The 14213-nt window shown below is 40.6% G+C and overlaps 1 pseudogene; it reads left to right on the forward strand.

The window, feature by feature from the left end:
• Nucleotides 1–13491: 13491 nt before the first annotated feature.
• Nucleotides 13492–14213, forward strand: part of LOC127574029 (40S ribosomal protein S7-like) — a 62300-nt pseudogene continuing 61578 nt past the window's right edge.

Here is a 14213-nt window from a genome sequence, read left to right on the forward strand (position 1 = left end):
GCACTTCCCTGTAGCTGTGACACTTTACTCTGTATTCTGTTATTGTTTGTACCTGTACTACCTCAATGCACTCTGTACTAACTCAATGTATTGGCACTGTGTAATAAATTGATCTGTACAAACAGTATGCAAGACAAGTTTTCACTGTACCTCAGTACAAGTGACAATAATAAACCAATACCAATACCCTCCACATCCGTTCCATCATTCAATAAGATCACAGCTGATCACTTACCTCAGTGCCACTTTCCTGTATTGGACCTATAATCCCTTTATTCTCATAGTACCAAAAGTTCCATTGATCCCTAAATTGAAGATACTCGGCATCTGAGTCTCCACAGTCTGCTTGGATAGAGAATTCCAAAGATTCACTATCCTCCAGGTAAAGGAACCTCTTCCCATCACTGTCCTGAAAGGCCAACCCCTGATTTTGAGTCAGTGACACATGATTCCAGACACACTGGACAAGGGAAAACGAAGCATCTACCCTGTCAAGATCAATAAGAGTTGGTCAAGTCTGGGACTGATGTCATGGGGACAAAAAGCCAAGGAATGGGGTGGAGGGTTTGCTAAAGGAGAGCTTGAAGACCATAGTAAGAAGAGGGGTCACCCGATCAATAGAGGGGTCAATTTGGTTGCTAGGCAAAGGGGTTATGGCAAGGACATATGGGATTGTTCAGTGATGATTGACTGCCAAGGATCAGTGGATTGAGAGTCAGTAGGTGAAGGGGTTAATGATATGGGGATAGGGGAAGGTAGAATTCAGTAGTCAGAAAGGGCATAGATAGTCAGTGGAGGGTGATTGAATGTTGAGGAAGAATTTGGAAGTTAAAGGGGGATAGGTAATCAGGAGTGGGTGGAAACAGTAGTCTGTGGGACTGTATTAGAGTGAGGAGCTCCTGGGGATGTTGGGTTTAGGATAGGATGCTTGAGGGAGAGCTGGGTGAATGCATCAGTTGACAGCTGCCGACTGGAAAGGATACCCAGAAACGTTCTGGCATCTGCTCAGGCAAGTCCATTTTAAGTTACAGTGAAGCTAGCCTTAGCACTGTAAAGGTCTGTTTCTACATAAGTGGTTTCCAAGCAGCACAGGTTCCAGGTGAATGGGTGAAAATAATGGAAATGGTGTGCAGGCATCCATTGCACCTCTGCAGGTGTCCAGGCTCCCCCTTACTTTATCTCATTAAATGTCAAGTGGAACCAGAAGAAACCTATAGACTTACTGCTGCACACCTTAAGTCCCCAAATTTCCATTGTACTTCATTTTCCATTGAAATTGCATCATATAATTCACAAAAAAAAACACAATGCAATCAATTTCTAAGGAAACGTGTTTAAAAGATGAAAGATTTAATGTTGATGTGCAAGGGATTAGTTTGGTTTTGAACAGTAATCAGAGGATGTTGACTTGCAGGTAAAGCAAGCAATTAGATTATTAAAGGATATAGAACATAGAACATTACAGCACAGTACAGGCCCTTCAACCCACGATGTTGTGCCGACATTTTATCCTGCTCTGAGATCTATCTAACCCTTCCCTCCCAAATAGCCCCCCATTCTTCTATCATTCATGTGTCTATCTAAGAGTCTCCTAAATGTCCCTAATGTATCTGCCCCCACCACCTCTGTTGGCAGTGTGTTCCATGCACCCACCACTCTCTGTGTAAAAAAACCTGCCTCTGACATCCCCCCTATACATTCCTCCAATGTGGATCTTTATTGCATTTGGGTTGGAGTACCAAAGTTAGGAGCTTTTATTCCACATAAGGGGCTTTGGTCAGACCACAGCTGAAGTACCATGTGCAGTTTTGTTCCATTATACCTAAATAAGAATATACTTTCTATAGACACACTGACTTCTGAAATGGGGGTGTTGTCCTATTTGGAGAATAGCTAAACCTGCAGATGTAAACATTAAGCTCAAAGAAAGCTGACATTAAAAGAGTCAGGTGGGTTTACTGTTTTATTATCTCGACATATAAAAATTGACAAAGCTTCCTATCCCAGCGTGTTGTGAGGAGCCAACAGGGCATTTAAATGAACATCTGAGAAAAGGTTGTGTGATAAAAAACAGAAGAATCATTTGCACTGAGACGCAGATACAATGGACTCTAAACTGACCCAAGAAAATGAGTACATGATAACATGTGTTTGTGTTTATACTTAACCATTCGACTTTGTCTCTAATACCCTTTGGTCTGCCCGCAAGATTTACCAATCCACAGGATAGTAACAACCACGGTTCCACTTAGACTGAATTCATTCTCAAAAGCTTTTCACCAACCTTTCAAAATCTGATAAATGCAGAACCTTCCTCATCAAAACACCTTGCGTAATAAGGGTCCAAACATCAAACAAGATGATATTCCCTTCAGAGGACAATGAACTAAGGAGTGAGAAGAAGCCACGTCATTGACACATAGCAATCAGACGAGACTAAGATAATGATCAAAGACGGTGAGGGGGGGCAGGGGGAGAGGTGATGCATCAGTCAATTGTCATGAGCATGATTCTTGTACTGTAAAATAAGAATATTAGAGAGAAAACTTGGGCAACTTGCAAGGGAACTATGAACAGGACTAATCAGACTCTGGGAAATCGCTGCAGTGAGTAATGGTTCGTAAACAACTTGAGTTAAAGAGGTAGTATTCAGAGCTATCAGGAGAAGTATGTTGAAGGAAGTAGCAGATTGGCATTAATATAATATTCATAAGTACAGTCCACAATTAAAAACAAGTGAGTTGTACTACCCTGTGAGCCCTGTTAATGCTACCTTGTTGAATTCAGGCTGAATTTAGAGATTATAGTATTTAAAGGAAAGTGGGGTGGGGAGTATGTTAAGACTATATTTTCCAGTGTTTAGAGGATGAGATGGGATCTCATTGAAATGTATAAAATTTCTGATACTTTGATAAGGCGAGAGACAGTTTCGTCTGGCACACCTAAGCACAATTTTAGGATTGGGTGTTGGCTTAATAGGATTGTGATGTGGAGAAAGTTCATCACACACAGGGTTGGAATTGTCCTCTGTAGAGGGCTATTGAAACTTGGTGCAAGAAGGAGTTTGATAGAATTTTGGACATTACTGACATCAAAGGATAAAGAGATAGGTTGAGAAAGGAGGCTTTTAGTGTAATTAGTATCACTGTTTATTAGAGAAGGGTTCCTTCTACCAATGTGCAGTCTTATATTGTTCGCCCAGATAGAATTTTGATTTTAGTTTATTAAACAAAATTCTCTTGATTATTCTCAAGATCACACACTTTAAACTATAATACAACCTATATCAATCCATAATGACAGTAAACTAAAAATATTCATTAGCTGAATTAAAATTATATGAGAACATAGAACATGTGCAGCCATTATATTCCAAAACCTTGTTTTAATCATAATCAGATTACACATTCCGTTTGCCCTAATGTTTTGGGCATCCAGCTAGAATGTCTTCTTAATATTAATGTGTTTCTTGCTAATGGCACCTTACAAAGCTTCTCATCATACATATCTGTGTGCATGATTTAGCAGTTCATAGCTGTATTAATATTCATGTCACCATTCTAGTTATTAATCTTTAACTTTGAAATTCTGTCTTAACACTAATTGCATGGATGCTATTCAGGAATTATAGTGACAGGAGGGAAGGAAAAGGTTGAGCAAATTGAGCCTGGAGTGTTCTGGCGTTTGGAGGAGTGAGAGGCAATCTCATTGAAATATTTAACATTCCTAGTGCTCTTTGCTTTGCTTTCCATTTTAACATATATACCTCATATCTCTGGCTTTCTGCTTCAATCATTTCCCTTCCATGAGAAGTGGTTTAGCTACTACTATCCTGGTTTATTCTTCCCTGTCTAGCCTCCTACACTGAGGCTATGCACTCTTTTCTGCAATTAGTGCATCGGGTTGCTCTGCTCTGAAACACACGTTGAATGATTTCACTGCAACAGTAGCAGACTTTCCTGACAGAACTGCCTTTCACACCATGGCTTCTCAGAACAAGGAGCCAGAAATCATGGGAAAATTAGCCAAGCTGACTTTAGACCAGCATAATATCCAAATCCACAAAACTAGCTGGGCCAGACATTCAGTCTGCACTCACTGGTAGTGATACGACAGCAGGAATAGGTGCTAGTGTGCACAATGCACATCCATCTATTACTGACTGAGTATTGAATAAAAATATCACTCCAGGGAAAGAGAATCAATGGCGAAGCAGACCTAGGTTTCCAGTCCCTATCTCATTTGGAGGGTAGCATTCAAAGCTTCCACTAAACACCTTGTCCTTTGAAGTGACGAATGGTGGCCCTACTACCTCGTCATCCAATTGGTCGAGTTGAGAAAAATTTCTGGAAGGTCACTGCAGGGGTATAACTACCTTCCATCAGCAAGAAAGGACAACCATAACTCTGCCCTGGTGGTCAGCAATGCAGAACCTTGACAACAGCCAACAAAGCCAGTGAGGACAACAGCCAGCAAAGGGCTCCAACCAAAGGAGCAAAGGCAGCACCATTTGAGGCAGGAGACCAACATTCCTGAAGAGCAGAAAACCCTGGACTCCGGGAGTCCAGCGAAGATGCCTGTGACCAGCCCCAAACATAGAGGATAGTGTTTGGGACTTGGACAGATAATTAGAGACTAAGCATTGTTAAATATTAAATCTTGGCTCGCCCATAGAAGACAGAGGGTGGTGGTAGATGGAGCGTATTCTGCCTGGAGGTCGGTGACCAGTGGTGTTTTGCAGGGATCTGTTCTGGGACCCCTGCTCTTTGTGATTTTTCTAAATGACTTGGATGAGGATGTGGAAGGGTGGGTTAGTAAGTTTGCTGATGATACAAAGGTTGGTGGTGTTGTGGATAGTGCAGAAGGTTGCTGTAGATTACAACAGGATATTGATAGAATGCAGAGCTGGGCTGAGAAGTGGCAGATGGAGTTCAACCAGGATAAGTGTGAAGTGATACGCTTCGGGAGATTGAATTCAAAGGCAGAATACAAGATTAATGGCAGGACTCTTAGCAGTGTGGAGGAACAGAGGGATCTTGGGGTCCATGTCCATAGATCCCTCAAGGTTGCCACACAGGTCAATAGGCTTGTTAAGAAGGTGTATGGAGTGTTGGCCTTCATTAGTCGGGATATTGAGTTCAAGAGCCGTGAGGTGATGTTGCAGCTCTATAGAACTCTGGTCAGACCACACTTGGAGTATTATGTTCGGTTCTGGTCACCTCATTATAGAAAGTATGTGGAAACTTTAGAGAGGGTGCAGAGGAGATTTACCAGGATGTTGCCTGGATTGGAGAGCATGCCTTATGAGGATAGGTTGAGCGAGCTAGGGCTTTTCTCTTTGGAGTGAAGGAGGATGAGAAGGACTTGATACAAGATGATAAGAGGCATGGATTGAGTGGACAGTCAGAGACTTTTTCCCAGGGTGACAATGGCTAACATGAGGGGACATAGTTTTAAGGTGATTGGAGGAAGGTATAAGGGGGATATCAGGGGTAAGTTTTTTTACACAGAGAGAGTGGTGGGTGCATCGAACGCACTGCTGGCAGATGTTGTGGGGGCAGATACATTCGGGACATTTAAGAGACTCTTAGATAGACACATGAATGATAGAAAAATAGGGGGCTATGTGGGAGGGAAGGGTTGGATAGATCTTAGAGTAGGATAAAATGTTGGCACAATATTGTGGGCTGAATGGCCTGTACTGTGCTGTAGTGTTCTATGTTCTATAATTAGGACTGCATATGCTTATCCACAAACTTACCTCCAATCTAAAGGCCTACCAAAGTTTCAGGAAGGAAATTATGACCAGAGTGTGTGCAAGACCCAGTGCCACAACAGGTCTTTTCAGAATAACAATGAAGTTGCTTATAGTCCCTTCTGAATTCCACTAACGGGTTCCAAATGTACAATATTCTACAATCTCCGACAGTGTTAAGTGGAAATGGTTTTGCAGCTTCTCATAAATTCACAGAATCATATAGCACAGAAACAGGTTCTTTGATCCATCATTCCGTGCTGACCATCGAGTACCCAGCCGTGCTACTCACATTTACCAGCACTTGTTCATAGCCTCTCTGCCCTGGCAAGTCAAGTGCTTATCTAGATACTAGTGTACTGCTGTGAGAGTACCTACCTCCACCAAGCCCTCAGGCAATGCATTCCAGATCCAATCAGCCTCTGGGTAAAAACATTCTTCCTTAGATTCCCTCTAATTCTCTGACACATTACCCTAAATCTATGCCCTTTAGTTTCAGACATCACAGCTATGGGGAAAGCTTTCCTAATACCTACCCTATCTATGGCCCTCATAATTTTATATATTTCCATCAGGTCCTCCCTCAACCTCCTCCACTCTAAGGAAAACAAACCCAGTCTATTCTGATAGAGTCTATATAAGCTTAATAATGTACCTCTTCTAAATTTCCTAAATAGTGGAAATATGCCTTTATTGTGGCAGTTGATTTCAAACAATTTGAGCATGATCCTTAAAATGATGCTAAGTTAACTATGTGATACAGTTCTTGAAGTAACAGTGACCCTGCCAACCTTAAACTAGTACTTCCATGTAACAGCTAGTATCATGCTGCCTAATTACTAGGTCACACATTACAAACTGAATTAGGACCAGGTTATCTATTCACAGAATTGTTCTTCCTTCATTTGCACAACAATTGTAATAAACCAGCAATTAAAACCCCTAAGCAGAATTAAGGACCTCATTTATGAATTGGATGAATGGAAATTAGTTCACTTGCAAAGAACATTACATGTAATAAAACTATAATGTTTCTAAACTTCTTGACTATTTTTCCACAGATAAGGTAGATAGTTTCTGGTTAAAGTGTAATGTGTCTTCTTGCAAATTAAAAAAAAGTATTCTGACCACAATTTTATTTACGTTAAGCTGAATTTGTTTGCCACCTGACACCAATCAATAGGCAATTATTTTTCTTTTCAAGAATTTGAAAACATGTCACAATTTATGCAGAAAAGTTCTGACATGGTTGGCATTCTACATGACGGGGGTGGGGTGTGTGGGTAGTAATTGTAGAACAGGTAGAATAGGGGTGAAAATTTTTGACAGTGAAAGAAGCCTTTAAAAATTGGAATGTTAAAATAATCAGGCACGTAAGTCTTAGACAGCCATCAAACACTTCAAGGACTTTGAATCTTTCCAAATGTCCCTACTGTTCCCTTCCATTCAAATGAATGGACCTGATCTTCCTCCTCAGGTTAAGCAGGCAGATTCTCCAAGTGTTAAGAGCTGGAAATTGCAGCAACTTGGCTATTTGTTAGATTTGAGAACTTGCTGGCAAACCTCAGTCAGCAAACTCAGACTTCCAAGTTTGATCAGGACCGGTGATTGTAAATTTGTTGGCACATATATTCAGAAATTTCACTCGACTGGGGGGAGAGCCAGCATTTTTCATCAAATGCATTACATCTGTGAATGCTTAACATCTACACGTTGGTACAATAATATCTCACAGATTAATTTTCAGGGTTATTTGAACATAATAAACTTCATGGATCAATACAAGTTGTCTTTGTTGTCAGCCTCAGATGGTATTCAAGGCTCAAATTTATTATTTGAAATTGTTTTGACAAATTAAAATTGAATAATCTTGATAGGTGGTTTCCTGTTATCAGTATTTAGTCTTTGACACATGTTATATTATTCCTGGCATGAAGTATTATGGATGTAGTCACACAGGAACAAATCTGAACCAACATTTCAGAAAGCTTCCCATCTTTTTTAATGGATATGTTTAAACTAAGAAGATTACTTTAGTGGCTATACTTACTTTGTGGGAAAACCAAATTGCAATATTTAATTTAAAGCATTCTTAGCTTCACTTTATGAAGTGATGTAATTAAAAACTGTGCTTACTGCCTAAACTCTTAAATAAATTATCATTGCTTTAAAATGCCCATTAAGGTAACTTAATTAAATAGTGATATTTTACCCTTGGTTTAGTTAATTTTTGACATAATTCTCTAAACACCTTTTGAGGAACTTGGTTTCAATCTGCCTTCAACATCTGTTTCTGGCTTCCACATAGCTTCAGCCACTAATGATTGTCAAACAATTCATTTTTAATTTGCTTGATTAAATTTGTACAGCTAGCAAGTGATAATTACGAATCTCCAGACAACCCAAATTTGTCTGAGTCCTTTGTAAGTAATGAAAACATGGTCCACAAGAAATGATATCCAACGTGAAAGCACAAGCCAAAATGATGTACCCTTTTAAATATCTTCTTAGACTGTGGAGGAGTGATTAACATGAGTACGGTAGCCACATATGATTTCAGGAGTTGCACATGATGTGGGAACTTATATGGAGAATGTTCTGCCATGGCTAGAGTTTTGAAGTGGTGGTTCTTAACTGGAACCATGCTGAAATTTAAGCTACTCGCTCCGGTTTCCTCCCACATTCCAAAGACTTACTGGTTAGGAAGTTGTGGGCATGCTATGTTGGCGTCGGAAGTGTGATGACACTTGTGGGCTGCCCCCAGAACACTCTACACAAAAAAGATGTATCTCACTGTGCGTGTCGATGTACATGTGACAAATAAAGATATCTTATATCTTATCTTATTCCCTTTTATCCCTCCTCCCATTGGGCAGAAGACAGAAAAGCCTGAAAGCACATACCACCAGGCTCAAGGACAGCTTCTATCCCACTGTCCTAAGACTATTGGATGATCCCCTTGTACAATGAGATGGACTCTTGACCTCACAATCTACCTCCCCATGGCCTTGCACCTTATTGTCTGCCTGCACTGTACTCTGTCTGTAACTGTAACACTTTATTCTGAATTCAGTTATTGCTTTTTCCTTCTACTCCCTCAAGGTATTGATGTGATGAAATGATCTGTATGGAACATATGCAAAACAAAGTTTTCCACTGTACCTCAGTACATGTGACAATAATAAACCACAACTTACCAAGTCAAAAATTCACTATATATTGCAGTTTGTACATGAATAAAAAATCACTATCCTTCGTAACCCTACCTCCTTCACCACCGTCCGGACCAAACAAAACTTGTACAGCAGCACCATTTTAGCATGTAATTTTTATGGATGACATGAGGTCAAATAGATATTAAAGTTCTGAATAGATTTATACGGTTTGGAGCTTTTTAAATATAAGAAATATGCTGGAAATAGTGGGGCAGCTTTGGATAACTTAATGTTAAAAGTTCCTGGACAGACACAGAATTGGGCATACCACTTTCACAACCTCTGTCAGCAGAGTGGAGACTCAGTTTGGAAGATTGGTACATAGAGGCTGTTCTACAAAACATAAAAAAAGACCTCACTTTCAGAATGCTGTTCATCAATGCAACTGAAGCTGATACCATTATTTTCTTCTGTGGCAAATACCCAAAAACTGTGCCAATGAGGGGAACCCATGATTCCTTGCATTAAAGGCTATTTGGTGGAGGTTGACCCTGCCTTGTGCCAGATGTTTGTGTTCTAATATCTTCGCAGCAACGTCAAATGAACATTTCACGTCAATTGACATTACTGCTACATAACCAGGGTTCTTCATTTGTAATTATACCACTGGCACAGAAGAAGCACAATTCAGTGCCTCATTACAGGCTATGTATTGTCACATATAATCACATTGATCCCAAAATATTGGTGTCTAAGTCATGTAAAATTCCCGTAGTGCATTGCCAAGACATTCCAGAAAGCTGTGAGGAAGGTCTAAAACTTGACATCGGGTCTTATCATGGTAAGTCAGGTGTTCAATGCCATTGTTAGCTCCAACTACTCTTCCTCTGCTGAACCCAACTAAGTACACCTGTTCTTCTTTCCTCCACATTAAAGTAAGTTTTAAAGAGACTTCTTATTTTGTGGCCTGCCCCTTGTCCTGAGTTTTGCATTGCAGAAAGAAGAAGATAACTTCACTCCACTTTTTACCAATATTGGAAACAGGTCTAGAAATGGACAAAGGACATTCAGGAGGACAAAGGACAAAGGTTAAAGGAGTTCAGACGAAGTGTCTCGGCCCGAAATATCGACTGTCCATTTCCCTCCATAGATGCTGCCTGACCTGCTGAGTTCCTCCAGCATTTCGTGTGTTGCTTCAGATTCCAGCATCAGCAGGGTCTTGTGTTTCCAAAGGACATTCATTTCAATGGTTAAGTGAAGCACCTAAAAACGGCCTTCCAGAACGTAGCATTTACCAAGGTACCTGAATGTAAAAAGTGTCTGTTGAATTTATCACTTTGTCACAGAATGAGTGCAATAATCTTGAATTTACTGCTTTTTCCACCTGCTGGCTCATCGATCTGAAAAACCCTTAATCTTTAGGCCCCTTTCTCATTTAGCCTTGTTTAGCCTTGGTCTTTAGTCATAAAAGAGATGGTATTTAATTAAGCCATGTACTTAATTAGGTTGCGGGTTGCATGTGCTCAACAGGTGTTGTTGCTGGCTCACAGCTCCAGCGATCTGGGTTCATTCCTGAGCTCCTGTGCTGTGTGTGTGTGCTGTTTGCATGTGCTTCCTGTGACCCTTGGGAACCAGCTTTCCCCCTCATCCGAAAGACATGCTGATAGGTTACTTGGTTACCCTAAACCATGCCTTGTGTGGGTGGGTGGTGGGAAACTCAGAGTGGAGTTGATGGACAAGGTCACAGGGAGATAAATGAGGAATAGAATTGATGGGATTGTTCTAATAACTGGCATAGACTCAATGGACTGAATGGCCTCATAGCAATGAAGAGTATGAATTATTACAATATGTTACAATATTGCTGAAGAAAAAGAGCACATTAGGGCGAGAAATGTGCCTTGGCAGCTGGCATTAAACACCTGTGTGAGTGTTGGCCGCCAGTTCTCTTCACCTCCAAAGTTTACTTCCATTGCCTTCAGTGCAGCTTACATCAGAAAGTGAGAACAACTGGCAGTCAATACTATTGCATACATTTAGCCCTAGCTATTGAAGATAAATTTCTTATCCTTAAATCTGTTCCTTCAGGTTTAAACAAATTTAATTAACTGCATGTGTTAAGCTGTCTTAATCCTTGTTATCTGGTTTCCAATTTACTTACTCCACTCTTGAAGGCACAGATTTAGGATGAGATTTGACTGCCAGGAGCCCCCTAAATCTCACTGAAAGGGATGTGTGGACTCAGATAGTGCATTTTGGACAACTATTGGCATAAAAAAAATCACCAGAACAAATGAGATGAGATATGGTGGCAAAAATTCTGGAAACATCCTGCTGACCACCAACATAATTACATTGGATTGAATTATGTTATTGGATAGTGTGCAGCTAACAAAATGGAATGATTTTCCAGTTAATTCACCTACTGCTTGAATGCAGAAATAGCAACTTTGCTTCATGTTATTTCTGGATATTAATTTAGAACTCCCCAAAAACACCTGGGTGCTTTCCCGTGGTTCCACCATCCAAGTTTGATGTTGTGTAATGGTTTCAGAATCTACCTAACAGTTTACCTATGCTCAGTCAGCTTCTGTTTCTTTTCATATTTCTCCTCCTTGTTTAAAATGCCGCAGTCAATTATTTACATCTTTTCCTCATGTTCCAGTTTCCAGTTTTCATTCCACTATCACCAGTCGCAAGTGCCCTTGAAGACATATTGCCCTGTCCGTTAGATCTCCCTTCCAAAACTATTTGATTTTCCTCCAATTCATCCTGACTCCTAAAACATCCTATGAACCTAACCAGTTAAAAAAGCTTTTAGTGATATCTGCCAACACTGATCTCTATCCCATCAATTCTCTGGGTCAAATTCCCTCCCCACATAATGACCTCTGCAATAACACCTTTGTTAACACCTGTTCAAAGTGGACATACCACCTCTGTGAAACCAGACAGTGTACTGTCCATCTGGAAGAAAAGCTGCGTCTGATCCGGTCTCACCCAATGATCACTTATGCGCAATGGAAAGTCATTCAGGTTTGGATCTGCGCATGTCTCAATTACATATAGTATTGACAAACAGAGCTATTATTGAGGCTTCTAAGTTAATTGGATTTTTATCCTATAATTAATTGGTTGAAGGTAAATTCATAACAAAAGCATAAGACCTTTCAACATGTTGCCAGATTATAGGAAAATGACAAAATGTCAGTCAGGGACACCAGGATTTAGTCTCAGGGAACGCGTCAATCTGACAATAGCAGACCTTCTCAGTAACTGTGTCTTTTTGCCAGAAGGAGGGAAAGGATGCAGTCTTCTCCCTGGCTTATCTCTGAAAATCTTTCATTCTCAGATCTTCATCAATGACTGCACCAGCTTTGATCCTCCTCCTCCTGCAGCGATGGGCATTTGTGCACATGGTTAATACCAAACAAATACGCCTTTAGGCTTAGGCTGCCAAGTGCAAAACCAGTGAGACTTCAAAAAGAGAACCATTTGAAGATCAGCTACAGGTAATTTTTAAGTCTTGTTGTTACTTGTGAATAATTTAAAGACATTTTCATTGGATGTATTGTTTTTAGGTGTATAACTCTTTCTTCCAAAGAGTTGACAACATTTCTGTTGACAACATTTCTATTTTGTCTCTTAGAAAAATATGATAATAAGCATTGCTGTGTGAATGGACTCGATTTAAATAGATAATATCCAATTTTAATCTAAATATCTGTGGTGGGTATGGTGGGTTTTGGATCAAATGCTGTTCTCCACCCGACTTGCTTCATCTAAGCATATTCAATGGAATATTTGAGTAGAGTAAAAATAGGCACCACTTTCTCACTCAGTGGGATGGGATAATATCTCAAATTTTATCAAAGAGAAAAACAAAGAATTGCAGTTGCTGGAAGTCTGAAATAAAAAGAGCTGGGGATAGCCAGCAGGCCAGGCAACATCTGTAAGGTGAGATATCTTTATTAGTCACATGTACATCGAAACACACAGTGAAACACATCTTTTTGCATAGCCTTCTGAGGGCAGCTCGCAAGTGTCGCCATGCTTCCGGCACCAACATAGCATGCCCACAACTTCCTAACCCGTACATCTTTGCAATGTGGGAGGAAACCGGAGCACCCGGAGGAAACCCATGCAGACACAGGGAGAACGTACAAACTCCTTACAGACGGCAGCCGGATTTGAAGCCAGGTCGCTGGCACTGTAAAGCGTTACACTAACCGTTACACTACCATGCCTGCCTGTAGAGATAGAAACAGAGTTAACATTTCTGTTGACCTTTCGTCAGAACTCAGAAGAGTTGGACATTGAACATGAGTTACATTGCAGAAAAGGGAGGAGGATGGAGGGAACAAAGGGAATATCAACTTTATTCTAAACCCCCACCTGATGTGTTGTTGGTAAGAAAATTGTCAAAGAGCATCTAATGTTTCCCTTTGATTTGTGGTGTTATAGTGGATAATGCCAATTATTTTATTGTCCTTACTACTGCAAGCTTGGGCCTAAAAGTTAACTGAGGTCATCCCCAGGTCACAGCAGGGTTCCTTCCCTGGGCACTGATCATAAGCCGAAATGCGGCTGCAACTCGAGTTCCCACTCAGCGGAAGATGCCTGAAGCCCCGCAGCACCCAGCAATCCATCCCGCTGGTCTCCCAAGTGGTCACTCATATATACGGTCTGTACATACGCTGGGTGTTCGTAAGCTGGGGAGGACCTGTTTCTATGGTTGAGAAAACAGATTGATGAGTAGTAAACCAAATTAAAATGGGGAGTTTTCTGTTTCTGCTTCTCTCTGAGTATGAAAATATATCCACTGGATACACACATTAGGAAACTGAGCAGTCTCAGCCCATGGTTCAGATATTATTAAAAAAGCTGTTGATCAGGAGTGTTCAGTTGTAGCATGAGTGCTTCTAATTTCAGGTTCCATTCAGTACTTGAGCGCGTAAAAATCCCTTACACAGACTTTTGGATGAGATTTCCTCTTGCCTGCATTGCAAGAGACATTTTCCAGTGAAATTTAAGGAATGGTTTATTCATCTTATTCACTTGACAGTGGCTGTCATTCTTGACATGATCACCAGTGCATTCATGCCGAAAGGAAAGTAAATCAGACATTGAGAATTGAGGAGCCAGAGATATAGGATTTCAGCAGACAGTTGATAGGACAGCAGAGACCATGGGGATTATCTTTGATCTCCAGGATAATCCTGAACAATGAACAATTTTGGTTGTGAATCATGTGTAGTAATATGATGTGGTAATCTGCAGATAGGATTTGTTTCCCTGCGACT

The sequence above is a fragment of the Pristis pectinata genome, chromosome 9 (genome assembly GCF_009764475.1).
Source record: "Pristis pectinata isolate sPriPec2 chromosome 9, sPriPec2.1.pri, whole genome shotgun sequence".
In the NCBI taxonomy this organism is placed as follows: Eukaryota; Metazoa; Chordata; class Chondrichthyes; order Rhinopristiformes; family Pristidae; genus Pristis; species Pristis pectinata.